This window comes from Platalea leucorodia (genome assembly GCF_965183815.1).
Source record: "Platalea leucorodia genome assembly, chromosome: 2".
NCBI lineage: Eukaryota > Metazoa > Chordata > Aves > Pelecaniformes > Threskiornithidae > Platalea > Platalea leucorodia.
In genome coordinates, this window is record NC_138824.1 from 109,103 (window position 1) to 123,794 (window position 14,692).

Consider the following 14,692-nt stretch of genomic DNA (forward strand, 5'->3'; position numbering starts at 1 on the left):
TTTACTTTTAGTTTGTATAACTGCAGTTCCACCCCATTGCTCCTGTTCTGCCTTCATTTGCTAGATTGAAACATTATACACAATTAAAAATTTTCTTTCTTACAGATCCTTAGAAATCACTTTTTTTTTTTAATCTTTCTGAAGCTCTCCATGTGGAAACTTGTTCTACGGATCTTGACTCATTCTTATGACTCTTCTCTGACCACTTTGAATTTTCGACAGTCTTTATAAATATTATTAAATTTACATCACTAAAGCTGCAGTAATATAATTTCCCTATTGTTCTGTGTGCTTCTGTTTAGTCAGTCCATACTTCCTTGCAGATTATTAGTCAAGATACTAAACAACATTGATAGAAATATTAAAATTATTATTATTCCTTGGTAGGAAGATTATCTGCTTGGTAGGAATAATAAGCTGTACAGATAGAGACTGAGAAACAACAGTCTATACAGTAGTTCTCCATGTTTAGTTTATAGTGATCTGTAGGTTGAATATGACTCAGCTGAGAGCATGTTGTTGCAAAAACAAAATAACATCATATGAGATCGTATAAAGAGGAATGCGACTTGCAGGATGCATGAAGTGACATTTCTGGCTCTGCTTTGCTGTGATAAGGCCCTTAGCCACAGTACTGCGTCCAATCTTAGTGCACTTCAGAGAATGTAGACAAATCTGAGAAAGTCCAGAGGAGATGATTAAAGGTTGAGAAAATACAATATGCAAAGATTAAATGCTCTGGGGCAGTTCAGCTTAAAGAAGAGTGAGAAGATATGATAACTGCCTTGATTTGTACAAGACAGTTGCAAGGAGAACAATCTATTTCCAGTGTTCATGACAGATCGTACAAGAAACAATGGGTTTAAATAACAGCAAAGAAAATTTAGCACTGAATAGATTGACTGGCAGGTTTATGAAGTCTTCATTATGGGAGGACTTTAAGAACTAGTTAAGTGCACGTCTGCTGAGCACGACAGGGGCTTCTGGGTTCAGCTGAACTCTCTTTGAGGTATGGGAATGAAGCAGCTGATAGCCCTAGATTTTTCTTCTACTTTTTAAAATCTGCTTATGCTATGCTGTTTAGAAAGGTGCTATGCTGCAAAGAATATAACTGCTGTCTCACTTGTAGCCTTATCCTTCCATGCTCTTTGTTGTATCTACCTACTTGTCTTCACTTTTGATTATTTTGTCTTCTGAGCATGAATTGTCTTATTGCTGCACTTGAAGTCTTAACCTTTAGATGCTGCTATAACTTAAAATAATACCAAATGAGCTGTTTGAGAAGTCCCAAGTTGAATTACAAGACAGCTGCTAGTTGGGAATGCAAGGAACTGGCAAAATTAAAAACACGTCCAGGGCTGGGACAGGTGAAACAATGAGCAGTGGGACTCCCAGCCTGCAAGATGCATGGTATAATGTAAATTCAAGACAAGGAGGTAGCAAGGAGCAACATTTTAAGTTCAATTATTTCACAGGTTTTGCTGTGCTAGAGAATTTCTCTAAAAAAGGAGGCAAGGTTGACAAGCGTTCAGGGCATTTAGGACTGTTCTAGATAGAGCCCTGGAAAATAGACTGTGGGAGTCCTTACCAGGCTACCATGAGAAAGATGGGAAGCAAGGGGAGGTGATTGCTGGGCATCCTTACTTCAAGCATGATGTAGCAGAAGTGTGATGTTAAGACTACTGCTCAATCCAGCTGCTTCCAACACTGCCAGAGCTTCACCAAATTTCCAAGATTGTAAACATTCTCATAAACAAATTAACAGAAGCCATGAACTCCACCTGCTCTACCCTAACCCATCCATCATATGCAGCCCAGGGAGAGGACCTTACATTCAGGGCTCGGGGCTGCTTATGAACAAACCCTATTGCACAGAAATATGCCTGTTGCAAGAACTTTATGTGACAGGAGCTTTGCATCCATCTGGACAAGCAGGAGATGCAGAACTCTTCCACTGTAAGGTTCACAGCTATCTAGTCAGCTTACATCCAGCAGCAGTGCACCAGCAGCATTTCCTTTTGACCAGGCTGTGAATATAGAGCTGCAAAGCTGAGGTACCAGCTCTGTTTGCTAGGTGAAGTGATCTTGCAACTCTTTCTCTATATTTCATGGATTTCAAGGGCATTCCAAATGACAGAGGTAAACTCAGGATCTCACCCGAAAAAACTTACTCCTGTATTAGGGAGAGCTGTCCCCTCACTTCCTTCCCTCCCCCGCCACCCGGCCGCAGCCATGTATGCTCCTAGCAGGTGCCTGCCTTCTTTTATTTTTAATCTCCATTCTGAATGCAGGAAGCCTTTGCTTGCTGTGGAGATCCGGGAATCAGAGCCTAAGGACATCCTAGAAGGATTTCCTGTTTGGGACTTTTGAGCCAGACTCCAGCCTGCAAGAGTGGAAGCCTCTGAGCAATTTACTCAGTCCTGCTGGGCTACCTGCCAGATTGCTCCTATCTGGTTGAGGAGCAAGATGCCATCTAGCAGGAAGATGCTAAACTGCCAGACCACTTCCCACCTGCTATGGATGAGGGTGGGAACATGCAAAGTCTAGTCTGGATGGGGATGTGCATGGCTGCATGATGAGAGTCATTGTGGTGGCAGAATAGCAACATGAGAGAGAGCACGACATCCCATTACACTGCAGTATTTGCCTGTACATCTAGGGAAACACAAAGCATGCAGAGAGCATGTTTTCTGTGCTGCCTTCCAACTATGCTTTGGTCACTACTGACTCCAGTTTGCTATCTTTCACCAGCTCCTATGTTATTTCAGTTTCTGAAGTTCACCAAAGCATTGATTAATCCAAAGACCTCAGTCATCTTCAAATTTTGCTCCCTTCTCCGTACTTTGGTCTCCATATCATTAATAATTCTATCAAAAGGCATGACACAGCTGGGCGCCTTGCAGTTCTGTCCCAGCCTTTATTACCACCAGTAGCCTTCTGCCCTGAATAGCTGAATAGCATATTTCTGCTCTTGTTTCTGTGTCTTAGTTGCTCTTACAAGGCATAGCTTGACTTACATTTTCCTATCAGTCCACATACAGCTCCAAAGATACTTGCACGTCAGAAGGACTAAGATCTCTCTGAATGTCCAAGTGCATGATATGGATCTGTTCTCCCCTCTCTTGCCAAGGGCCTCCAAGAATATATAGTAAATTAGAATTTACTGGGAGACGAAAAGGAACCCGCTAATGTCCGTCTCTAAGTACAGGCAGCACTTGCGTACAAATCGCAAGTCTGAGAGGAGGGTTGTTTAATGATCCGGGGTAATGCCATGGGGCTGAAGAATAACAAACATCACAGATACTGAAGAAAGGAGGACTGAAATGAATGACCTAGGAAAATGTAGATTGCTTGCAGTAGTATAAAGGATTCAAAGCAGATTTTAAAGGCAAATGATAATTTGAAAACATGACAATAAATGGCAAATGTGATCAAATGCAGCAGGTTTGCCAAATCATGCCAGACTAGTACATTAGACAACTTACTTTATAAGTGATTTTTTGGGGGCTGGGAAAAAAGGTCGATCGGACTATCTGAACTGCAGTGCTACATTAACACATGAGAAATTATTTATTCAAATGGAGAAGACAGAAATCAATACAAAAACTGTAAGATGTGGAAGACTGGTGAAAAAAAAGGATTACCAGTAAATCAGAAGTTTTATGCTTGAGGAAATGCACAGTCTTTTCAAGGATCAGTTTTGGAGCACATCTATTTAGTTTTTTTCAGTAAAGATCTCAGCCAGAAAAAAAAAATATATACTGATAAGGTTGATCAGTGGCACAAAGTAAAGAGGCATTGTAAGTACAGAGGGTGACCAGAACAGCATAAAAGCAAAAAGCTGTTATTAAGGAGAAGCATAACAGAAATGCAATGAAATTTATGGATTCATAGTAGACAGCCCTTCATGGTTAAAAGGGGTGTCCAGAGATGCACAGTCCAGCCTCTCGTCTGAAGACAGACTGTCAATATTAGGTCAGATAAGCCTTGAAAACTTGCTAGGGGCTGAGATTCACAGCCTCTGTGAGTAGCTTTTTCCAGTGCTACACTACTCTTCTGGTGAAAAAACTTTCCCTAATGTTCACTCTGAATCTCCCAAGCTGTAATTGTGGCCATTGTTATTGTTCTGTTGTCTGCTACTACAAAGAAATATTTGGTTCCATCATCTTTTTAACCTGTCTTTCAAGTAGCAGTAGGATGCCATTAAAAAGCCCCTTAGCCTTCTCATCACCAGACTGAGCAAGCCCAGCTTCTTCAGTCTCTATAAATCAATCGTGTATGCCAGGCCCCTACCTATCTTCTACAGTCTTTCCATATCCCTCATGAACAGGGGGAGCCAAAAACGTACATAGGATTCCAGGTGTGGCTTCACCACCTCCCAAATCGAGGGGGATAATTATTTCCCTCGATCTGCTGCTCACCCTTCTCCTAATGTTGTGTAGTAAGTTGTTTGCCTCATTTGCACTGAGAGCATACTATTGACTCTTAATTCAGTGTCCACCCCTACCTCCATGTTCTTGTCAGCAGGACTGAAACTCAGGCAGTTGGTTCCCAACCTGTACCAATTATGGAGTTATACTACCTCAGGTGCAGAACGTTGTATTTCTCCTTATTGAACTTCATGAGGTTTCTGCTGATCCAATTCTTTGAGTTTCTAGACATCTCTCTGGACCAAAGTTCTGTTGTGCAACATAACAGCCCCCCCTCCTAGTGTCATCTGCAAACTTGTACTCTGTATCATCGTAGAACATTAATGAAGATACTGAACAATATAGGCTCCCAAATCAATGCTTGGTGTACTTTGTTGGCAGCCAGGCACCAACCCCGTATGGAGTCATTCATCACTACCCTTTAAGCCCAGAGGTGCAGCCAGTTTTCAGCCCACCTAGTGCTCCATTCATTCAGCCCAAACTTCCATATAGCCAGTCATTTTGTCAGAGAAGCTAATCAGGCTGGTCAAGCACGATTTGTGCTTGCTAAATCTATGCTGACTGTTCCTGATTGCCTCCTTGTTCTCCACATTTGGAAATGGATTTTGAGAGAATATGGTCCATGAGTTTTCTGGGTACGGAGATGACTGTGACAAACTGATGGTTCGCTGAGTTCCTCCTTGCCTTTCTTAAAGGTGAGTGTAATGTTAGAATCATAGAATCATAGAATGGTTTGGGTTGGAAGGGACCTTTAAAGGTCATCTAGTCCAACCCCTGCCCTGCAATGAGCAGGGACATCTTCCACTAGATCAGGTTGCTCAGAGCCCCATCCAACCTGACCTTGAATGCGTTCAGGGATTGGGCGTCTACAACTTCTCTGGGCAACCTGTGCCAGTGTTTCACCACCCTCATTGTAAGAAATGTCTTCCTTATATCTAGTCTGAATCTACTCCCATTTAGTTTAAAACCATGACCCCTTGTCCTATCACTACAGGCCCTGCTAAAAAGTTTGTCCCCATCTTTCTTGTAGGCCCCCTTTAAATACTGAAAGGCTGCAATAAGGTCTCCCTGGAGCCTTCTCTGCTCCAGGCTGAACAACCCTAACTCTCTCTTAGCCTGTCCTCACAGGAGAGGTGTTCCAAGCCTCTGAACATTTCTGTGGCCCTCCTCTGGACCTGCTCCAACATGTCCATGTCTTTCCTGTACTGAGGACTCCAGAGCTGGATGCAGTGCTCCAGGTGAGGTCTCACCAGAGCAGAGTAGAGGGACAGAATTACTTCCTTAGACCTCCTGGCCACACTTCTTTTGATGCAGCCCAGGATACAGTTGGCTTTCTGGGCCGCAAGTGCACATTGCCAGCTCATGTCCAGTTTTTCATCCACCAGTATCCCCAAGTCCTTCTCAGCTGCTCTCAATCCCTTCATCCCCCAGCCTGTATTGATGCCAGGGCTTGCCCTGACCCAGGTGCAGGACCTTGCACTTGGCCTTGTTGAATGTCATGATGTTCACATGGGCCCACTTCTCGAGCTTGCCCAGGTCCCTCTGAATGGCATCACGTCCCTCAGCTGTGTTAACTGCACCACTCAGCTTAGTGTCATCTGCAAATTTGCTGAGGGTGCACTCAATCCCACTGTCTATGTCATTGACAAAGATATTAAACTGTACTGGTCCTAATACAGACCCTTAAGGGACACCACTCGTCACTGATCTCCATCTGGATACTGAGCCATTGACCACTACTCTCTGGATGCAGCCATCCAGCCAATTCATTATCCACTGAATAGTCCATCCATCAAATCCATACCTCTCCAATTTAGAGAGAAGGATGTTGTGGGGGACCGTGTCAAAGGCCTTACAGAAGTCCAGATAGATAGATGACATCCGTAGCTCTTCCCTTGTCCACTGATGTAGCCACTCCATCACAGAAGGCCACTAGGTTCGTCAGGCAAGACTTTGCCTTGGTGAAGCCATGCTGGCTGTTGCGAATCACCTCCCTGTCCTCCATGTGCCTTAACATAGCTTCTAGGAGGATCTGTTCCATGATCTTCCCAGGCACAGAGGTGAAGCTGACATGTCAGTAGTTCCCAGGGTCCTCCTTTCTACCCTTTTTAAAAATGGGTGCAACATTTCCCTTTTTCTAGTAAACTGAGACTTCATCTGACTGCCATGACTTTTCAAATACGATGGAGAGTGGCTTGGCAACTACATCAGCCAATTCCCTCAGGACTTTGGGATGCATCCTGTCAGGTCCCATAGACTTAATGTACATTCAGATTCCTCAGGCGGTCTCAAACCTGATCTTCTCTTACAGTGGGAGGGACTTTTCTCCCCAGTCCCTGCCTTGAGGTCCATCCACTCAAGAGGTGTGGGAAAAGAGATTGCCAGTGAAGACAGGCAAAAAAGTTATTGAGTAGAATCAAGGAATCATAGAATCGTTTATGTTGGAAAAGACCTTTTATGATCATCGAGTCCAACCATAAGCCAAACACTGCCAAGTTCACCGCTAAACAATGCCACTAAGCACTACATCTACATGGCTTTTAAATACCTCCAGGGATGGGGACTCAACCACTTCCCTGGGAAGCCTGTTCCAATGCTTAACCACTCTTTCAGTGAAGAAATTTTTCCTAATATCCAATCTAAACCTCCCCTGGCGCAGCTTGAGGCCGTTTCCTCTCATCCTATCACTTGTTACTTGGGAGAAGAGGCAGACACCCACCTCGCTACAGCCTCCTTTCAAGTAGCTGTAGAGAGCGATGAGGTCTCCCCTCAGCCTCCTCTTCTCCAGGCTAAACAACCCCAGCTCCCTCAGCCGCTCCTCACAAGACTTGTGCTCTAAACCCTTCACCAGCTTCGTTGCTCTTCTTTGGACACGCTCCAGCACCTCGATGTCCTTCTTGGAGTGAGGGGCCCAAAACTGAACACAGTACTCAAGGTGCAGCCTCACCAGTGCCCAGCACAGGGGGACAATCCCTGCCCTGGTCCTGCTGGCCACACTATTCCTGATACAAGCCAGGAAGCCATTGGCCCTCTTGGCCACCTGAGCACACTGTGGGCTCATATTCAGTCAGTTGTTGACCAACACCCCCAGGTCCTTTTCCGCCAGGCAGCTCTCCAGCCACTCCTCCCCAAGCCTGTAGCGCTGCATGGGGTTGTAGTGACCCAAGTGCAGGACCCCGCACTGAGCCTGGTTGAACCTCATACAGTTGGCCCCGGCCCAATGATCCAGCCTGTCCAGGTCCCTCTGCAGGGCCTTCCTACCCTCCAGCAGATCGACACTCCCGCCCAACTTGGTGTCGTCTGCCACAGGCTGAGTACCTCAGCCTTCTCCTTATCTGTTGTTACCAGCTTGCCAGTCGTGTTCATCATGGGGGGTACACTTTCTTTGACATTCCTTTTCTGGCTGACATACCGATAGAAGCCCTTCTTATTATACTTTGCATCCCTTGCCAAGTTCACCTCCAGCTGTGCCTTGGCCTTCCTGACTCCATCCCCACACAACTGGGCAAGGTCCCTATATTCTTCCCAGGATACCTGTCCCTGCTTCCACTGCCCATGCATTTCCTTCTTGCCCTTTAGTTTGACCAGCAGGTCTTTACTCAGCCATGCCCATCTCTTGCCTTCCTTTCCTGATTTCTTATACATGGGGACTGAGAGCTCTTGTGCTCTATGGAAAGTGTCATTAAAGATCTGCCAGCTCTATTAGCTTATTTCCAGTCATCAAGGACCTCTCCAAAGGCACAATTTTTTATGTATCATGGACAGCAGCCTTGTGATCACATCAACAACGTCCTTCAGCACCATCAGCCCCATGTATTTCATTATCTATCAAAAAGTAAAAGTTAATGCATTTGAACCCGTATCAATAAAAGCATTGCTGCAAATACCAAGGAACGAGAAACCATGGAGAGTATATGCCTAAATCACATTGTGGATCTTGGTCTTAGCAACGTATTAGGAAATATTTGGCCAGAAGCTGGAAACGACCCTAGCTAGAAACCACAGAAAAGGAAGAATACCTGTGTGTGAGGCACATGTAAGATAGTATGATGATGCAACTATGAAAAAGCAAATGTCATCCCTAAGTACAACAAGCAAGACATTTCCAGCAGAGAAAGGAAGCCTTCCCTTAAACGCTTTTCTATGAGGTGCAGATGACATTTCTTCAGAACACAGTGGGAATTCTGATCTACTATATTAAAGAGACATTAATTTAAACTAGAAGACATACATATGGAAGACCAATTAGGATAACAGCAATGGATAGCTAAGGTAAGAGTAAGATAGCACAACGTTTGTTTCATTTAGAAGAAGAGATGCTGAATGATAAGCTTACTGCTGTTTCTGAAAATATCTGGGAGGGAATAAGGGTAATGTAAGAAAAAACAATTGTAGACAAAAATAGAGAGAAATAAAGACACCATAGCTAAATCAAGGCTGAAATGTCATTAAAACTGGGACACAAGATCATAAGGACCCTCCCACTAGGAATCAGTTCAAGGCTCCCTCTAGCCCAGGCCCAGACTCCAGCTGTGGCTACAAGTGGATGCATGGGAAGGTGTGGAAGAACAGGAGAAGCACACACAATATTTCACCTAAGTCCACCTCCAGACCCAACTCTGTGATTCACGTGACTTCATGAGCTGGAGGTGGTTTCCTCTAGTCAGGAACCCTCAAAGGATTTCTCTTCTGTGAACTACTCCAGGCACCCTTTGGGCCAATGTAAATTTCGAGCATCCACAGCATTCTATGTCAAGAAGTTCCCCGGGTCCACAGCCCCTCACATGAAGTACCACCTTCTTTTGTTTGTTTTGATTGTGGCTTCTGTTAGCCTCATTTCGTGCATCTTTTATATTGGAAGACACAGTGAACAAAATCAGCTCCACAGACCACTCATGATTTCATTGTCCTCTTCCCCATTTCACTCGTTTGTCTCCTTTCCAGAATGGAGACTAAATTGTTCCACGCATTGAAGCTGATCCGGACCTTTATCATCCTCACTCTCCCCTTCTGAACTTTTTTCCTGCCTTCCTATGACCTTCTGAAGATAGATGTAGGGGGAAATAAACTGAATATATTACAGCTTGGTGAATTTATGGTAAGAATTGTACGATGTGCTGTTCAGGGTCAAAAGGATTTGGTTTCTCCAGGGTACCTTTAGCTCAGTAAAAGTAAACCAGAGTTACTTTTTATTTCTAAATCCAGCTCAGCCTATGTGGTATTCAGGAAGGGATGCAGACATGCAAATCTTGAAGGGTTGCTTCTCTATGAAATTAGTCGGGTGGTCCATATGCTAGCGGACGGTGTCCCAGCCCATGGCAGAGGGGTTGGACTAGATGATCTTTAAGGTCCCTTCCAACCCAAACCATTCTATGATTCTATGATTCTGTGGTTCTATGATTCTATTCACTATTTGAATTGATTGCCACTGATGGAAGAACCTAGACATTTTCCTGATAAAGCAGACTGAGCCGTGGCCTTTATAGCACATTATCTTAGCAATGGACCGTCACAGCCAGTAGTCAATGGCAGTTTCTCTACTAAGAAATAAAAGAAGGGCCAGCAGTGATTATTGGCCTGGCGGCTGAGCGGTCCCCAACAGACACACCAATACTGCTGTGACCTGGCCTGTCTGGAGCAGAGAAAAACGGTCTGAGTGGCCAAGCTGAGCCAGGGAGCCAGCCACTGGTGGAGAAGCCTAGACCGTCACCCACCAGAGTCTTGGTGTGTCTCAGTACAGGCTGGTGGGGCGCCAGTCGCTTGCAGCGCAGGCACTACAGGTGGGTACCTCCCAGCCCGGGCATCGGAAGCCCTGATGTGAGTCGAGGTGTTGGCAGGTTACAGGTACTCGGACTCTGGGCTCTGTGCTTTGGAAGGAACTGTGGTAGAAAGCAGAGAACGGGCTGTGCCTCTGCGATCGTGTCCCCACGTGCCCCCCAGTGTCACCCACAGCCTCCCTCCATCTCCTGCCCAGCCCTGTCCCGTCCCACCGCTGCCCTGCCTCTCGCTCCTGCCTACCCCCTCCTACTTCCCCGGGCTCCCGGCGCCCCTCGCTTCCTCCCCATCCCTCTTTACACCCTCCGTGCCGGCCTTCTCCCCGACGCCGCTCCCCGGCCCCTTCGTGCCCCGTGCCCCGTGCCCCGCCACGCCGTCCCATCGCCCCGGACCCCCGCCCGGGGCCGCGCCGGGGCCGCGCTCCGCCGGCGCGCTCCGGTGGCGGGGCGGGGATGGGGGCGGCGGGGGGAGCGGGGGGCTGAGGGCGGCGCTGGGTCGGGTTTCAGCAGGAGCCTCCGCGCCGAGCCAGCGCCGACCCGCCGCCTGCCGCCGAGCGCTGCGCGGGGCGACCGCGGCACCGGGGCGGCCGCGGCACCGGGAGGCGGGCACACCCACGCACCGGGGCGGCCGCGGCACGGGAGGGCACCGGCGCCCTGGGGGCAGCGGCGCGGCCGGCGGTACCGAAGCGGCGGCGGCGGCGGAGCAGCGGGGCACCGGAGCGGCCGCGGGACGTCTTGGCGGGGCCGGATCCTGCGGGATGTGAGCGCCGCCAGCGCGGGACGCAGGGTGTAAGTGCCGGCGCCGGGGACCGGCCCGCTCCTGCTGCCCTGCCGGCCGTGCCCGGGGCTCCGCGCGTCGGCACCGCCGCACGGCGGGCCGGGCCGGGCCGGGCCGGGCGGGACCGGGACCGGGACCGGGACCGGGCGCTTTGTTCTCTCTCCGCCGCGCAGACAATGGGGCGGGGGGGGCGGGGGGGGCGCGCCCGCGGCGGCGCAGCACCGCGGGTCCGCGGCCGGACCGGCCTCGCCCGCGGCGCGACGGCAGCGGGGCCGGCGCGGGCAGCGGGGAGCGGGACGGTGCGGGCGCGGCGCGGGCGCGGGGCCGCCGCCGCCGGGGCCGCCGCCGCCGCCGCCGGGGCCGCCGCAGGGGCAGAGCCGCCGCGGGGCGGGCGCTTAGCGGCCGCGGCAGAGGAGCCGCGGAGGCGCCGGGCGGGGGCTGCGGGCCCGAGCGGAGCGGGGACCGGGGCTGGCGGAGCCCCGGCGCGGAGGCTGCTCTGTGCGGGACGCCCGGGAGCGCCCGGGGACCGGGCTGTGCGCAGGGACGGGGAGCACCAGCGGGCGATGGGCCCGACGGCTGGGAAGCCCCGGGCGGGGCGGGGAGCCCCGAGAGCCAGGGGGCCCGGGCTGCCCAGGAGCTCTGAGGGCGAGGGAACCCTGGCAGCCTGGGGGCACCAGTGGACAGGGCGCAGCCAAGTCCCTGCAGCACCTCTGCGATGGGCATACGGTATGGCAGGGGCCAGGTCAGGGCCGAGATGCATGTGGGCTGGGGCTGTGGGAACCGGCTAATGCGTGAGGAAATTTTATCAGAGCTTCCTTTGTGGGGGAAGTGTTTTCAAACACAGGACAGCCTGCAGGAAGCCCTGGTGTGGCACAGAAATGGGATGCACAGGGATGCAGTGGAGCTTGCCTGCGTGCTCGTGAGAGGATGGTCGCCACCGCTGGTCACTGCTCAGAGCTGATAACGGAGGGAAATGAGGCTGTGTGGCTGGGTTGGAAGTGAGCAATAGGGTGCTGGTCCTGAAGGGCCAGGTGGGAGGTGGTAGGAGGGCCAGGAGGCATGGAGATGACTGTAGGTAGTGGCAGACTAAGTAGAGGTTGAAAGTGAGTTGTTAGCCTGAGGCTGCACTGCAGGCAGGCCTGGGCTGTGTCTGGTTCTGAGGGCAGATAATCTGAAACTCTTGAGAGAGAGATCTGTGTAAATGTGGAAGAGAAAAGCATATTCCAGGTCAGTGACTGGTGCTCAGCAAAGATTAAACGGGCTTCTGAATCCTTCCTCATCTGGACTGGAGTCTCAAAAACATCATTACATGAGTCATGGCCTCTCATGTGAGACTTTGGGTATGGCATCGGCAGCATCTGCAGCTTTGATGGAGCTTTTGCACAGCAAGCACTCTGACATCTGTTCGTGGCATGCACAGTGGGTGCCGTCTTTGCAGCTTCTCTGCTGGGGCTGGTGTGGGCCTGCTTCCCCTTCCTCACGGCTGACATGAGATGCGAGGTGCCACTGGCAGGCAGGCAGGGATGCATGCAGAGGTCCCTCTGTAATTCCATATCTTTTCTTTCTAAATGTGACTTATCTGCTAAGCATAGGCTGGGCTCTCCTAGTGCCCTGGCCTATCAGCCCTAGGCTTGGAGATGCTTATGTATATTGCAGCCCACTCCATTTACATGCCCTTCCTGTCAACCTCATTACTGTGGCTCTGGACCCCAAACGCCTCTCTGGACAGATTCTCATGCTAGCCGTTTTCTTCAGAGGCTTCTGCTGCCATTTTTTACTAGGGAACTCAGTGCCCGATGGTGGGAGGGACAGGGAAGGAGCAGGGCAGTCTGGCTCACATTACACAGGCTGGGCCTGGACCAGTCAAGCCAGCCCCCAGTGCGGAGCTATCTGCTAATTGGAAGCAGCTGTTCAGATTTGGTGACTCTGCATCCACTGAGGTCACTGCTGTCTTCCTCTATGACCCAAGCCTGCAAACTTCATAGGAACAGAGGGCTGCTAGTACCATGGATGGCTGCCTGCCCATCCTGGACTGGTGCAATCTGGCAACCTGGCAGTTGCATCTCTTACCCAAGAGGTAGTTAGGCTCTGAAACGACCCACTTATATCCAGGGAGGAAGGAAAGGGACAAGTTTACACACTTTCATCACCAGTTCCCTACCCCAAGGACCCTAATTTCTGTTCCCTGGTTGCCCCAGTGCTCTCAGCTGCTCTTCATGCTCCCCAGATTTGCTTTTCAAGCGTCTTTCTTCCCCGCCAGCAGCCCACAAAGCCTTGCTGCACTCCCTTCTGCTTCTCAAGAGCCACATCACTAATCAAACCAGGTGGTTTTTTTCAACGTATCTGTGCCCTGATCTGTTCTAGGCACTACCCAAGACCTTTCAGCTTCACCCTGTCCTCAGCCACTGAGATTACCCTAGGGAGCCTTGTCCCTCTACCTGTTTTTCTACTCCTTTTTGTTTAGTTTTTGTCTAACCTCCTGCCAAGGCTTTAAACCCTCTGCCCTGTACCTTCCCATGGCCTGAGCAGCTGGGTCACAGTTAGGATGGTGCAATTTCATCACAGAAGCAAACGTGGACCCCATTCCCCCAGCACTGCATGTTCTGGATGTATGCAGTTACCCCTCCAGCTGGGGAAATTTAACTGGCTCCAGCAGAGAGAGAGACCTGTCTAAGACCACTGAGTCAGTGCAGATCCCCAGCTAGCAGCCCACAGGGATAAAAGTAACTTCTTTTGACTTCTACTCCTGAGAGATAATGAGGATTCATACTTGCTAGGTGCAAGAAGAGTGTGTGGATTTACTTGCCATAGACCTCAGACACTGGATGCCCACTGAAGTAAACAAACACTTCTTTATGTGTAGAAAACACTTTTTAATATTTTTCTTTCTGTCACTAATCCAGGATTTCCACAGGGAAAACCAATCTAAACAGCAGACCCGAGGTGGGAAAGAGGATCCAGGAATAATCATCCTACGTCCCCTGGAAAGGGTTAACACTGCTGTAGGGTTCTTTAGATCAAGGGCTGACATTCTTAGTCCCCGAACTAGGCAATGTCAGCCACCTCCATCCCCCAAGACAGGGAGGTTCCTGCCGTCCTTCGTCTGACATGAGCGGCTCCTGAGTGTGGTTACGGGACCAGCAGCAAATGCTTTCAAGAGAGTCCAAGTGTGAGCTCATGCTGCCGCCATCCCTGCAGACCACTAAGCCTCGTTTACCGGGGGCTGAAAGCAGCACTGGGGCTGGTGTTCTTCACAAGCTCCTTGACTGCTGAGTTTCTCTGGCTATTCACAGGGAGGGTGGGCAGAGCCCTGGGGGGCTGACAGCCTTTGGGCACTGGGAGCGTGTCCAGCGTGTCCAGTAGTGGTGTTGCTGCAGGGAGCTGCTCCTCCCTGCTCGTCCCTCCCCCACTGCTGCAGTGAAATGAAGCTACGGCAGGGGGAAATGGAGTGAAGGAGCCAGAATGAGCAAGGAGCAGTGAAAAGGAGACAAAGGAGGAGAGTGAGCAGTGGAGGGTGTGGGACCGGGAAGGAGCCAGAGCAGCTGGCAGTTCAGAGGGAGTTGCTGCGTTCCTACTGTACTGCCACCACCCTCCATGGTACCAGCTTGGGGCATCCACAGATCTCTGCGCCAGGCCAAACAATGGGCGCTGTCTGATTTTGTCCTGGGCATTCCCAGCTGTGGGTACATCCTTTGCAACACAGCCATTCT